Below are 13,888 nucleotides of genomic sequence, written 5' to 3' on the forward strand. Positions count from 1 at the left end.
GTGTTACCAGCTAGATCGATGTGACATCGAGTCGGGGTCCTGACAGCGTTGGCATCCGAGCCGGACTGCCTGTAGGTTCTCCAAGCCAAACTGGTCGATGTTGAGTCTAGAAATTCTTAGTTATATGTAGGGGAATTGTTTGTGGGTTGGAACGTAAGGCTCTTTTTACTCCTTATACCTTGTGACTTTCTGATCTGAGTCAGTCCATTCTTCCACCGGGGGTTAAGGAATTAGGATCTGTTCTCTCTATCAGGATCACGAGTTACTAATCAGTAGTACCTTATAAGTTTGATGGTTACCAGCCTAGTTCAGTTCTACTACCACATTATGTTGTTGGAATGGTTCCAGAACTTGATATGATGATGTTGAGTGTGTACGAAATCCTTTGTCAAATGTCTCAATATCCTTTTTGAGCATTTACAGCTGTTATGCTGCCGAAATTTTGCTAGAAATTCTAATGCCTTTGCATTATGATTATGCTTTCAGATGGCCACTCGCGACCTCAATCAAGTGGTTCGCCTAACTCGATGCCTAGATGTACCCGGCCATACTGCTAAGTTGGTCAGGGTAATGACTGAGGCTGGATACCGCTGGTATCCTGAGTACACGGTCGAAGAGCAATTCCGAGACTTTAATCAAAGCCAGTATCTCTGCACTGTCAGGATATTTCCATCTTATCCTGGATCCACTGAGCCTCTTCACTGCTCCTATGGACTCGGGGTTACTATCGAGATGGCTGTGCAGGATGCCGCCTGCTCTATGATGACCATTATGCGAGTCAGATCTGGTTTATTTCGGGACTCTGACTTCCGGTATATGCCAGGATCACTTCCGGGGGCACAAGGATATCTCCAAGCTATCTATGCTGACTCCACTCAGGAGGATTCACGGACTCGCACCACTGCTGAGATGCTCGAGGATAAGGACCGTGAAAATCGGGCCTTAAGGTTAGAGCTCTTCAATACCCGTGCCGACCACTGGGCCACTTTGACTCGGTTCGCACCGGCGGTGCAAGCTGGATATTCAGATATGCGCGATCTCTATCCTGTGAGATCTGCTCTGCCAGACGTGATGGTTTGGCGTGATGTAGGAGGCATCACCCCACCTCGCGGTCCCCGCAGGCCACCGTTTGTTGGTCCAAGGCCTCATCCTAGCCCCTATGGTCCACAAGCTCCGCGAGATCGTCTGTTTCCGGATGAACATGTTGAGCTTCCAGGCTATGGAGGTGACTTTTATGAGGACTACTACGGATCGGTCTGAGTTAGGGGTAGCATCACTAGTTCGCACTAGCTGTGTCATCTATCGTCCCGCGTGACTCGTGGGTTATGACCTAGTTTGTACTCTTTCCGGAGATGTAGAAAAATAATGTATAGGAGCTTGGAATGCCTCCGATGAGATGTAATCCTCTTTTCACCGTATTAGTACCTTGCTTGGCTTGTACTAAACCTTGTATGGTGTGTATGACGATGGAATAAAGAAGCAGTTTCTGTATCTACCATGTCATACGGATGATCATCTTGCATTCCGAGTTATTTCTTACATTATGTATCCTATGTCGGAATTTCATCATTCTGACTAAATCATTGTCTTGTCTACCTAGGATGGTCAACACACGCGCTAATCCTGCTTCCCAAGAGCAGGCCGAAGGCAGTGAAGCCAGGAATGAAAATCTGCCTCATCCTCCTTCACTAGCCGAGGTGATGATGGAAGCTGAAAGAAACAAGCGGGAGACAAACCGTTTGTTGGAGCGTATAGAACAGAATACAGCACCCCATCAGAGGACTAACGTGGTGTCACTCAGTGATTTTATCAAATTGCATCCACCCACGTTCCACCACTCCGTCGAACCTCTCGACGCTGATGACTGGCTTCGCAGTATCTCTCACAAACTGCGTTCTGCGCTGGTAGCTGAGGCTGACAAGGTCACCTTTGCTGCATATCATCTTGAAGGCCCCGCCAGTCTATGGTGGGAGAATTATGGAGCTATGCGCCCAGCGGGCCATGTCACAACTTGGGCTGAATTCAGCGAGGCTTTCCGTGAACATCACATTCCGGAGGGTCTCATGGACCGTAAGCGTGAAGAATTTTGCAATTTCACCCAAGGCCGACTTTCTGTGGATGTCTATAGCAGGGAGTTTGGTAATCTTGCACGATATGCAACCGAGGAAGTTTCTACTGACGCCAAGAAGCAAGCAAGGTTCCGCAAGGGCCTTAGTCCTGAGCTTCGCCGCGACCTCCGTCTGCATGAGTGCACATCCTTTTCGAAACTTGTCAACAAAGCCATCAGTGCTGAAACTGGTCAGACTGACTATGACGCAACACGCAAGCATGGACGTGACACGGGTTCCTCATCCGGTGCTGGTCCTCAGAAGCGCCGCGTGTGGGTACCCAATACCGCCCTGCCACCCAGGTTCACACCGAGGCCATCTTTCCAGGCGCCTCGCCCCGTTCAACAGTCTGCTCCAGCCAAGCCCTATGGGGGTCCAACCAATAATGCTCCTCCATGTACCAGTTCCGTGACTTGTTTCAAGTGTGGGGAATCTGGTCACTATATGCGTGAGTGTCCCCAGACCAACCCCAATCAATCTGCTAAAGCTGTTGGCCGTGGCAAGCCGACAGGAAAGGTGTTTCATGCTAAACTGGTCACCGCTCCACGTGGCCATGTCAACTGTGTCTCTGCCGAAGAAGCTCAAGAGGATCCCAATGTCGTTCTCGGTACGCTTCTTGTTAATTGCCACCCGGCATCTGTTCTTTTCGATACAGGAGCCTCTCATTCTTTTATATCCGAAAATTATGCTCGTTTGCATAACGTTGCATTCTGTGACTTGCCATCCACTATGGAAATCTCTACCCCTGGGTCTAGATGGCAGACCTCTAGGGTAAGTTATGGAAATGAGATCCAAGTCGACAGACTTGTTTTCCTTGCATCTCTGATAGCCCTTAAATCTTCAGATATTAATATCATTCTGGGTATGGACTGGATGTCAGCTCATCATGCCCAAATTGATTGCTTCTCCAGGACTGTTCAACTCACCCATCCTTCGGGGAAGATAGTCAATGTCTTGACCCGAATAGCTAAGCGACAATTATATTCTCTTAACGCCAGCCCTTTGCCAGACCTTGAGGACGTTCCGGTAGTCCGTGACTTCCCGGATGTCTTTCCAGAGGAATTGCCAGGTGTCCCACCTGACAGGGATGTTGAGTTTGTAATAGACCTCATTCCCGGAACCGTTCCGATTGCTAGAAGACCTTATAAGATGGCACCACTAGAATTAGCCGAGCTTAAGAAACAACTTGATGAATCCTTGAAAAAGGGTTTCATCCGCCCTAGTTCATCTCCGTGGGCTTGCCCCGTCCTATTCGTCAAGAAGAAAGATGGTACGGACCGGATGGTTGTAGATTACCGACCTGTCAATTTGGTCACAATCAAAAACAAATATCCACTTCCCAGGATCAACGACCTGTATGATCAGCTCGCTGGATCCTCAGTCTTCTCCAAGATGGATTTGAGGTTGGGCTACCATCAAATCAAAATCAGAAACGGGGACATTCCTAAAACGGCCTTTGTTACTCGTTATGGCCAATACGAGTACACCGTCATGTCCTTCGGTTTAACCAACGCTCCAGCCACCTTTTCTCGGTTAATGAACTCAATCTTCATGGAGTATTTGGATAAATTCGTCGTAGTTTATCTCGATGATATACTCATCTACTCCAAGAACGAGGAAGAACATGCCGAACATCTAAGGCTAGTGTTGAAGAAACTTCGAGAGCATCGCCTTTATGCCAAATTCTCTAAATGTGAATTCTGGTTGTCAGAAGTGACCTATCTGGGTCATGTAATATCTGGTAAAGGTATTGCGGTTAACCCTGAGCGAGTTCAAGCCGTCCTTGATTGGACTCCACCCGAATCAGTCAAGCAAGTTCGGAGTTTTCTGGGCTTAGCGAGCTATTGTCGTCGCTTTGTCGAGAACTTCTCCAAAGTTGCTAAACCTCTAACCGAACTCCTCAAGAAAGATAAGAAGTTCGAATGGACTCCACAATGTGAGCACAGCTTTCAGGAACTGAAAAGACGCCTGACTTCTGCTCCCGTGCTGGTACCGCCAGACTTCTCCAAGGACTTTGTTATCTACTGCGACGCCTCGCGACAAGGACTAGGTTGCATTCTTATGCAAGATCGACACGTAATTGCTTACGCTTCACGGCAATTGCACCCACATGAGGAGAATTATCCTACTCATGATTTAGAACTTGCAGCCGTAGTCTATGCACTTAAGACCTGGCGACATTACCTCCTCGGTAATCGTTGCGAAATATTCACTGATCACCAAAGCCTGAAGTACATCTTCACCCAACCGGATTTGAATCTCAGGCAAAGACGTTGGGTTGAATTGATCACAGACTTCGACTTAGGAATAACCTACACCCCAGGGAAAGCCAACGTCATGGCTGATGCGCTAAGTCGTAAATCTTATTGTAACAACCTGATGTTACAACAAAGTCAACCGCTTCTCCATGAGGAATTTCGGAAACTTAACCTTCACATTGTACCTCAAGGTTTTCTCTCCACCTTGGTGGCAAAACCTACCCTTACGGATCAAATTATCAAAGCACAGAAGGTAGATCCGGGAATTTCCCGCATCAAGAGGAACATTCAAAAAGGAATTGCGAATTGTTTCTCCATTAATGATCAAGGAGTCGTATACTTTGGGAATCGACTAGTGGTTCCCAAGGTGCGCAACCTAAGGCGATTAATCCTTAAGGAAGCTCATGAATCTCCTCTCACCATTCATCCCGGTAGTACTAAGATGTATCAGGACCTACGCCAGAGGTTCTGGTGGACTAGGATGAAGAGAGAAATCGCTCAGTATATTGCTAATTGCGACGTCTGTCGTCGTGTAAAAGCAGAGCATCAACGGCCTGCTGGCACCCTTCAACCCTTAGCTATTCCTGAATGGAAATGGGATAAAATTAGTATGGATTTTATTACCGGTTTTCCCAGGACCAAAAGAGGGAATAATGCTATTTTCGTCGTGGTCGATCGTCTTTCCAAAGTAGCTCATTTCTTACCTGTTCGTGAGAGTATAACCGCTAGTCAGCTGGCAGACTTATACATCTCCCGAATAGTATCCCTCCATGGTGTTCCTTTGGAAATCAATTCGGATCGAGGAAGTCTTTTCACCTCTCGATTTTGGGAAAGTTTCCAAAATGCTATGGGAACCCGTCTCTCCTTTAGCACCGCTTTCCACCCTCAGTCAAGTGGTCAAGTGGAACGCGTCAACCAAATTCTAGAAGACATGCTTCGAGCCTCCGTTATCTCTTTCGGAATGGACTGGGAGAAGTGCCTTCCATTTGCCGAATTCGCTTACAACAACAGCTATCAATCTAGCTTGGGTAAAGCCCCTTTTGAAGTTCTCTATGGACGGCGATGTCGAACACCCCTTAACTGGTCAGAAACCGGGGAAAGACAATTCTTTGGCCCGGATATGATTCAGGAAGCAGAAGAACAAGTTCGTATCGTTCGTGAAAGTTGAAAACAGCCCAATCTCGTCAAAAGAGTCAATATGACCGGAAACATAAGGCTATGACTTTCGAGGTTGACGAGAAGGCTTATCTTTGGGTCACCCCTCTGAAGGGAACCCATCGTTTCGGTATCAAAGGCAAATTGGCTCCTCGTTACATCGGACCTTTTCGCATTCTTGCCAAGCGAGGAGAAGTTGCCTACCAATTGGAACTACCTCCGCACCTCTCCAGAGTTCACGATGTCTTCCACGTCTCTCAACTCAGGCGTTGCTTCTCGGATCCTATCCGTGAAGTGGACCACGAAACGCTTGATCTCCAAGATGATCTTACATATCGAGAGTACCCCATTCGTATCCTCGATCAAGCTGAACGTACCACGCGACGTCATAATATCAAGTTTCTCAAGGTTCAATGGTCGCATCATTCTGAAGATGAAGCAACTTGGGAAAGGGAGGATCGTCTTCGATTTGAATATCCCGCCTTCTTCTCGGAGGAACCCAAATCTCGGGACGAGATTCTTTTGAGTGGGGGTGAGTTGTCACACCCTAGCTAGTCATGCATTAGAGTGTTGCATCATGTTTACTCTTTCATCAGAAACTTGAAATGGGGATGACAGAACCCCCAGTTCCCTCTGAAACCAACTAGGGTTACTAAAATAATTTTTCAATGAACCTGAAATGCCCTTCTAAAATGCCCATCATTTTTGCCTTGGTTCAGAACCTCTGCCAAAAGTGGTGCACATTTTCCTAGGCCATCCTAGGGTTTTTGAATTAAATCATAGTTATTTGAATTTGGGCATTTAAAATAATATAAAATATTTAAATGCTCAAATATCTCCAAACTAAAATGTTTCATGTTGGAAATAATCCAACTATGGACCAGGAGTAGTTTGGTGATTTTTGGAGTTGCCTAGGTATTTTATTTAATTCAACAAGTTGCAGATATATTAAATAAAAACAGAAAACAGAAAATAAATAAAGGGAGAAGCTTACCTGGGCTCCTCCCTGTGTGGCCCAGCCCAGCCGGCCCAGCACTGTGCTGGCCCGTGCCAGCCAGCTGCTTCCCCTCGCCAGAGCAGGCAGGGAGGTGAGCATGGCGCGCCCGAGCTCGCCACGCACCACCCAGCCTCTCTGCATCGCCCTGGTCGCCGTTGCGCCGCGTGGATCGTCTTCTGGTCGTCGCCCCGACCTCGCCGACACCCCATTCACTCTCCCCCGGCTCTCCCTCGCTCTCTCTCTCTCACGGCCGAAGCTCACCGTCGCCGCCGTTCGCCTTAGCCACTGCCTCCGACCACCCCTCGCTCCCCCGACAAGCTCAGAAGCTCCGCCTCGACTCCCTCTTCCTCCCCACCGCTCCACGGGTCCCCGGAAGCCCTGCATCGCCGCCACGTCGTCGTTCCCCTCTTCGGGCTCCGATCATCGTCGCCGTCAAATTCGTCGTCTCCGACGCGTCCCCGAGCCCGCTTCGACGCCCACTGCAACCGCGGTGAGCCCCCGGAGCGTTTTCCCGTTCTCCCCTGCTCTCTCCCGACCCCTAGGCCCTAGCCCCACCGCGGCCGAAAGCTTCACGCCGCCGGCGATGTCGCCGTCGTGGCCACGGTCGCCGTAGCGCCCAACCGAGCACACCATCGTGCTCCACATCTCACTAGGAGCACGTAGCACGCTCCAACACCCCCCCTAACGCCCTGCAACACCGTTCCCGTGCACGACCGAACCCCGGCCGCCGCAGCCGAGCTCGCCGCCGTCGACTCCGGCCACCCCGACCCCAACGGACTCCGCCAAGAGCCGCGGGTCGTCCTCAGCTTCACTCCGGTGGCCTCCGCGGTTCATTTGGTGGCCGAAACGACCAAAACCACTATCGCCGCCGCACTGATGGTCGCCGCCGGCCAGAACTCCGGCGAGCTGACGTGGCCTAGTTAATTAGCCACTAACCCACCACCTACTGACGCTGACAAGTGGGCCCCAGGGCTTAGTCAAAGCTAACCAGCCCGGGTCAACACGGGATTAGCCCCTGTGTCACTGACGTGTGGACCCCACACGTCAGGTTTGACCCGAGCCAGCTCTGTTGACCTGCTGATGCCACTGTGACGTCAGGCTGACGCAGTAAATGATATTTCTGGATTTAAATTAAATCAGGAAATTCTAGAATATTAATTAAACTTCAAAAATTCATAACTTTTATTCTGTAACTCCAAATTGGACAAATTATATATGAAAAATGATCAGAAAAATCCAATCTATCCATCTGTACTATTTTCATGCATGATCAAACAAGTTAAATTGATGTTTTAATCAGAACAAGGAAAAGCACTTTAAAGGGCCATATTTGAATTTGAAATTTGAATCTTTGATTCAAATTTGTTCAAACCCTTCTGGCTTTAGTTGCATTAGCCCAATACACTCATGTTGCCATGTTTCATGCATGCATCATATTGTTGCACATTGTTTGGTGATGCCTGTGTATCGTTATCCTTTGCGACAGGATCTGTCCCCGAGGAGTACCGTGACTACCCTAACGAAGAACCGTATCCGTGCAACGAACCATCAGGCAAGCAACCAACCATTTGATCATATCGATACAATCCCATGTTCCCGCTCCTGCTCTCTTTTACTGCATTAAGACAACGCGATTCAAACTGCTGTGTGCTACGGTAGTTGAACCCATTTCCTCTGCATGACCTGTCATTGCCACAGTAACTAGATGAAACCCACTAGCATGTGTAGGAGTTGTTTGAGCCATATGTATGTGTTGTTCCTACCTTGCTATGCCTGCTATGCTTAGAGTCGTGTCAGGTCTGGTTCATCTGGGTGATGGGCTAGAGTGAAATGATTATGTCGGTAATGAGAGTGGTGTGGTGAACACGATTTGGTAAAGGTATCGATGAGAGGCCATGTAGGAGTACATGGTGGGTTGTTTCATTGAAGCCGACCTTAAGCACTGAGATCTGTATGTGTGATTTAAGAATCAGCTACTACCATGCATTGGGCCCGAAACCAATGGACCCTCTCGACTTCTTATTCACCCTAGTTCTCCGTCCAGGAGTTGCAAGTAGTTTCTGGTGTTTGTAGCCTACTGGAGACCGTGGACAGCGCTGACCGTAGGGGTGGGCTGTGATGCGGTAGGTACGTGGCCGGGTGTACCGAATACCCGTTAGGTATCTCGGGAACCCTGTTCACATCGTTCGGGGCCGTATGGGAAACCTCGGCCGGACTCCCTGCGGATGGAACCTGAATAGGCGATAAACCTGGACTGGAGACTTAGGTGATTAGGTAGGTCGTGGCCGACACCCACGTTGGGCTTCCGCTTGAAGGTTGCCGAGTACATGTCGTGTAAACGACGGTAAGTGGTGAGAGCGTGTATGAAGAAGTACCCCCTGCAGGGTTAACATGATCTATTCGAATAGCCGCGTCCGCGGTAAAGGACTACTTGGTTGCCTATACAGTTCATAGACAAGTAAATGGAAACTATTAAAAGCTTCAAGATAAGTGTGAGTGCCGAGGATGGCTCTTCCGTAGGAAGACGGAGGTGGATCCTCGGTAGTGTATTGAAGTGGTGAGTAGTGGACTCGTGTGCGCAAAACTGTTTCAAATGGAGTATCGTAGGATAGTCTAGCCAAGAGTCAAAGCTGGCTTGCTGCAATAACTCCACCTTCTTGATACTATGCATGTATGTAGGATCTGATGTAAGTCTTGCTGAGTACCTTTGTACTCATGTTGCTATAATCTACATTTTACAGAAGACGCTGCAACCCCTTCTGATGGGTTCTATGTAGACGTTGACATCAACGAGTAGGCTAAAGACCCAGGTGGTGACCCTGAGCTTGTGATGGACCACGTAGTATAGTTAGGCTTCCAAGCCTCTTTTATTTTACTAGTTGTCTGTACCCAGACAAAGTACTTCCGCTGTTGGCTTGTATGACTGTATGACTTGTATGTTGGGTCGTGAGACCCGTACCTTTGTGTGTATGATATGTATGGCTCCCTGAGCCTTAAATAAAGTACTTGTGTCGTAGAGTCATGTTGTGATGCTTCGTTGTATTTGCACATATCGAGCATATTGTGTGTATGATTGAAATGCTTGGTATGTGTGGGATCTGACTATCTAGTTGTTTATCTTTAGTAGCCTCTCTTACCGGGAAATGTCTCCTAGTGTTACCGCTGAGCCATGGTAGCTTGCTACTGCTCTGGAACACTTAGGTTGGCCGGCATGTGTCCTTCTTCGTTCCTGTGTCTGTCCCTTCGGGGAAATGTCACGCTTTGAGTACCGGAGTCCTGTTAGCCCGCTACAGCCCGGTTTACCGGAGTCCTGCTAGCCCAGTGCTACAGCCCGGACCCACTTGCTGATGACCGACACGTTCGAAGCTGGGTCATGGATGCCTGTCCCTGTAAGTCTGTGCCACTTTGGGTTTACGACTAGTCATGTCAGCCCGGGCTCTTATCATATGGATGCTAGCGACACTATCATATACGTGAGCCAAAAGGCGCAAACGGTCCCGGGAAAAGGTAAGACGACACCCGTGGGGATACCGTGCGTGAGGCCGCAAAGTGATATGAGGTGTTACCAGCTAGATCGATGTGACATCGAGTCGGGGTCCTGACAGGGGGCCTACCTCCTGAGAACGCCTAGCTCCGACCGCCATGGTGACGAACCCGAATCTCGGCCTCTCTCCTGCAGCCCCCTGCGCCCTCCTCCTGAGGGGTATGAGGCTGCAGGATTGGGGCAGCCACCTGCTGCGGAGACCTGTATCTCCTGCGACCCATGGTTAGCATAAGCTTGCTCCTGAGGGATTAGTGGTACCCGATAGTTGCTAGCGACGGTGCGGTCGTCGAGGTTCTCCTGGGGTTCCTGAAAGAGCTCGGCTCCTGGCGTCTCCTCGCCCCAGCCTAGCCCGAGGAATGAGCCATGATCTTCTTCTAGTGTGCACCCCTGATCCACCATGCGGGGCACATAAGCTTCTGGGGTCACCGCCCCGTGTGCCTCACCGTAGCATCCCCTATGCCATGCAGCCTGGCTTGGAGCGCTGTCTTCGGGGTGATGGCGCGGCGGTCCATCGAGGCCGAAGGCCGCGGCGTGCACCCCCTCGCCGGCTTGAGAGGGGGCTGGCGTGACTTGCCGCCCGGTGCCGGCGGAGGTGTTGGCGCTTGACGGGACCTGTGGAGTCCGCTGGAAGTTGCGCGTGTGCGCATGATGCCACTATGCGGCCCGCCTTGGGTCTGGGGTAGCAGCTGGACGCAGAAAGGAGGTGTTCCTGAGGCGGCGGTGTAAAGGACCTCGGCTACTCGCTCCAACAACATGTCGCGGCCGCCTTCCAGCAGACGACACCATAGCAGCTCGCGGGCCACCGTGAGCGCGGCCCTGGAGTTTGCTTGCTCCCATCGGGAGTACGACGCTGTGGCCGCGGCGTGGTATGAGGCCCTTGCTGCGGCCCGCACCTGCTGTGGTGTGAGGCAGGCGGCGTCTGGCAGCGTCGCCCACGCCCCGCAGTGCCTTGCGGAGCGCGGGCTGCCTGAGGCGCAAGATTGAGGTCGCCCTGGGCTGGAGCCATGGCGTGGGCGGGCCATGGTGCCCAGCGGTCGGTGGTGGCAGTCAGGTCGCCTGACATCTGAACGGCGAGGCGACGAAATGTGATGCGGAGGAAGAAAGATTCCGGCGCACCCCTACCTTGCGCGCCAAATGTAGGATTTCGGGTTCCGGTAGACCCTTGAGGTTCGAACACTGGGGTGCGCAGGGAGATCTCTCCCCTACCGATCTACGCCCAATCTCCTTGCGTGATTTGAGCTGGAAACAACGAACAACACAAGGGACACAAGGTTTATACTGGTTCGGGCCACCGTTGTGGTGTAATACCCTACTCTAGTGTGTGGTGTGGTGGATTGCCTCAGGGGATGATGAGGATCAGTACAAAGGAAGAACAGACTCGCGAGAGGTGTTCTTGAGCTAGTGCGATGAACTGCTAGGGTGAGTTCAGTTGCCTCTCTTTCTCTCTGCTAGGGTTCTACCAGCTTTCTAGATGTCTTCTCCCTAGGTCGCCCCCTCTACTCTGTGGTGTCTAGCTCTACTTATAGAGGCCCTGGGCCTCTCCCCAAATAATGAGCGGGAAGGGCGCCAACAATTGGCCATTTTGAAGGGGAACATGTAGTACAAGTTATCCTAACCAAAGGTGGTCTTCGGCTGCCAAAAGTACTGGTGATGACGCTCTCTTGGGCTCCACGGTGACCTCCGTCCTGCCGCTCTGCTGGTCTTGGTCTTGTTGCACCGGAATGGAAACCTTTGCATGATGCCTTGGCCTGTGCTTGCCCCCTTTGCACCAAAGGGGAAACAAGGACACTTCGCAGGCCGGCGCCCGCCTGGTGTCGATCGTCATGGCTTGCGTCACGGGTTCCTCGCGAGGTACCCCTGCCTTAATCTCTCCGCCTCCTCATGAGCCTGCTTGATGAGGCTGCCTCTGAGGAAGCTTCATGTCGTCCGCCCCACGAGGCTTGTCCCCTCTCGAGGGTCTTGAGCTTGAGCTGATGAAGATGGGCCGCGATGGGCCCCCGCTTGAGCCATGCCGTAGGCAGGCAAGTCTGGGGACCCCCGTTCCCAGAATGCCGACAGTTTCTAATAGGACCCCGCTACCATCGGAGGGTAGGACAAAAGATGTCATGCAAGTTATTTTCCATAAGCATGTATGACTATATTCAGAATACATGCCTACATTACATTGATGAACTAGAGCTAGTTCTGTGTCACCCTATGTTATAACTATTGCATGAGGAATCGCATTCGACATAATTATCCATCACTGATCCATTGCCTATGAGCTTTTCACATATTGATCTTTGCTTAGTTACTTTTCCGTTGCCACTGTTACAATCGCTACAAAACCAATACTATTACTTTTTCCACCTTTCCCGCTGCTTCCATATTACTTTGCTACTAAATACTTTGCTACAAATATTAAGTCTTTCAGGTGCGGTTGAATTGATAACTCAACTGTTAATACTTGAGAATATTCTTTGGCTCCCCTTGTGTCGAATCAATAAATTTGGGTTGAATACTCTACCCTCGAAAACAGTTGTGATCCCCTATACTTGTGGGTTATCAAACCCACACATATGGAGAGTCCGGCGTTGGGAGGGAAGGGTTCGGCGAATGTGCATCACCTGGATCACGTCAGTGAGGCTGGTGTCCTTCTCTATGATACTTTTGATGCGCTTTTGCAGCTTCAACACCTTGTCAGATGATCCCTAGTCCAGACCCTTGTTGGTCCACAATGCAAGCCGCAATGGGGGTCTAGATCTGAAAGCAGGAGCGGCCGCCCATTTGGTGCCACGGGGTTTGGTGATGTAGAACCACTCCTGCTGCCATGTCTTGACAGTCTCCACGAACGCCCCTCTAGGCCAAGTAACATTGGGGAGTTTGCTCACCATGGCGCCGCCGGAATCCGCATGATCTCCATCGACCACCTTTGTCTTCACATTGAAAGCCTTGAGGCACATGCCGAAGTGTGGGGGGATGCCGAGGAATAACTCGCACATGACGATGAATGCTGAGATGTGGAGGAAGCAAGTCGGGGCTAGATCGTGAAAATCTAGCCTGTAATAGAACATGAGACCGCAAACGAATGGGTGGAGAGGAAACCCCAGTCCGCGGAGGTAATGAGGGATGAATACAACCCTCTCACCGGACTCTGGAGTGGGAATGACTAGCTCTTTGGCCTGGAGCCTATGATTGATTTCCGCTGTCAAGTACCTCGCCTCAAGGAGCTCCTTGATGTCCTTCTGCATTACGGAGGAGGCCACCCACTCGCCTTGAGAGCCAGATCCAGACATGGTTAGAGTGTTTGGTGGTGGAAAAAAAGATTGAAGCTTGGGCACTAGAGCTCAAGGACGGAAGGATAGAGGAAGAAGAAGGCGTTGGGTAAAAAGGTGGGTTCTTATCCCCTTATAAAGGCAGTGAATATCAAGCGCCCCCTCATGAGCCTTAAAACTCGCCTATTCCCAAGGGGTCATGCCAACGACACGGTTGAATACCCAAATCCGTATTGATGAGAATACCGTGATAAGGAGACACGATCTCTACTTTGACAAGACGTGTCAATGGTCGCACCTCGAAACGCGAAGTGGGAGGCCACAAAATGGTTCAGAATAATGATAAGGCCAGACATAACTTCTCGCTGAAAAAGTTGTCAGTGGACATGACTTATTTTGTTAAGTATTTTGCCCTTGTGGTTCAGGGTTGTAACTGTAATACAGAGCCGGATATAGTTCTTTTGTTCAACTTCTTTCGAATATTTGGAGGGGGAACCCTCCTTGCAATGTCGAAGACAACCTGCACGTTGGACACATCGTCACTGAAGCCTGGTTTAGGGGCTACTTAGCGA

This window comes from Triticum aestivum, chromosome 4A (assembly GCF_018294505.1).
Source record: "Triticum aestivum cultivar Chinese Spring chromosome 4A, IWGSC CS RefSeq v2.1, whole genome shotgun sequence".
In the NCBI taxonomy this organism is placed as follows: domain Eukaryota; kingdom Viridiplantae; phylum Streptophyta; class Magnoliopsida; order Poales; family Poaceae; genus Triticum; species Triticum aestivum.